The sequence below is a fragment of the Fukomys damarensis genome, unplaced genomic scaffold (genome assembly GCF_012274545.1).
Source record: "Fukomys damarensis isolate Sample0158 unplaced genomic scaffold, DMR_v1.0_HiC HiC_scaffold_1, whole genome shotgun sequence".
Classification (NCBI taxonomy): Eukaryota; Metazoa; Chordata; class Mammalia; order Rodentia; family Bathyergidae; genus Fukomys; species Fukomys damarensis.
Window position 1 is genome coordinate 43,442,944 of NW_022900913.1, and position 1,568 is coordinate 43,444,511.

Genomic DNA, 1,568 nt, shown 5'->3' on the forward strand with positions numbered 1-1,568 from the left:
ATTGTTATTTATTTTTAGCTTTATTATTTGGTAGAATTTGCTCTCTATAAATTCAGTCTTTTAAAACTTGTTGAGACTATATCTATAATCCAGCATGTATGCAATTTTGGTAAATGTTACAAGCACTCTTGAATAGAATTTGTATTATAAAGTTGTTGAGGAGAATGTTCTATATAATTCAGTTGATGCAAGTTTATCGTTATGTTGTTCAAGTCCTTTGCCTGCTCACTGATTTTCTGTCAGTTAATCCAAAAGTGTTTTTAGAATCTCTAGCTATATTTGTGGGTTTACCTACTTTTCCATTTAGCTGTCATTTTTGTTATATATATACATACATATATATATATGTATGTATGTATATATGTATATATGTATATATATATAAAAAAAAATATATGATAGTTATATATATATGCTAGTTTATTTGGTATATACACAATTTAGATTGCTGTATTTTCCTGGTAGATTAGCCATTTTATCTTTGTGAACATTTTTACATCTATTAATGCTTTAACTTTGTCTCATAGCTATACCATCTCCCATTGAGTTACAGAGAGTAGAAGAATAAGATAAGATTCAGTTGGTGGCAATAGAAAGCCAAGCTTCAAACACTGGACTCTTGCCCCAGTAAAACTGATCATTTTGAATAAGAATTTACTGAATTATGTATGTGTTCAGTGGTAGAAATTAAAGATTTCAGGCTGAAAAGTTTTCATCAATCAAATAACAAACATCAAATAAAATTTTTATTACCCAACTTATGGGAATTCTGTATACCTAATGTGCATTATTACTGTCTAACTCAGGTATACTTTCTACACTCATTTGACCACATATCTATTTTATTTTTTTCCCAGAAAGCTGGTCATATGTCAATTTCTATAAAACAAGTGGTAAAAAATGCTGCAGACCATTAATTACAATACTGGAAACAACTAATATTTATTTTTATAGATTTACCAAACTTTCACATGAAGTTGTTTCAGTTTTAATCATTGCAAATACTAAATAAAAATATTCACTTTGGGGGGGTACCAGAAATTGAACTCAGGGTCTCGAGCATGCCAGGCAGGCACTGTGCCACTGAGCTACATCCTTAGCACAAAATATTCACTTTTGATTGCTTATTTTCAACACAACAATGATAAACTTATACCAAATGGCAATGCAGGTTTTGGAAGGATATGACAGTGGAACAATAACTTTATGATTGCATAATTACAAAGAAACAACCATAATAGAGTAAAATCTCAAAACTCAAAACACTGTCATGCCAGATGTGGTGGTGCACACATGTAATTCTAGCACTTGGGAAGCTGAGGCAGGAGAATCTCTTTGAGTTCGAGACCACCCTGGGCTACATAGTGAGTTCCAGGTCAGTCTCAACTACACAGTGAGACCTTGTCTCAAAAAAACCATTGTTACTATTCTTTGCTTATGAATGAAAAAGTCTGTGTGAATTATAACCATTATGGACAAAACCCCTCAGAAATGGGAATGTGCACAAAATTAAGCAATTAATGAACCATAGATATATATATATATATATATATATATAAAGTATATAT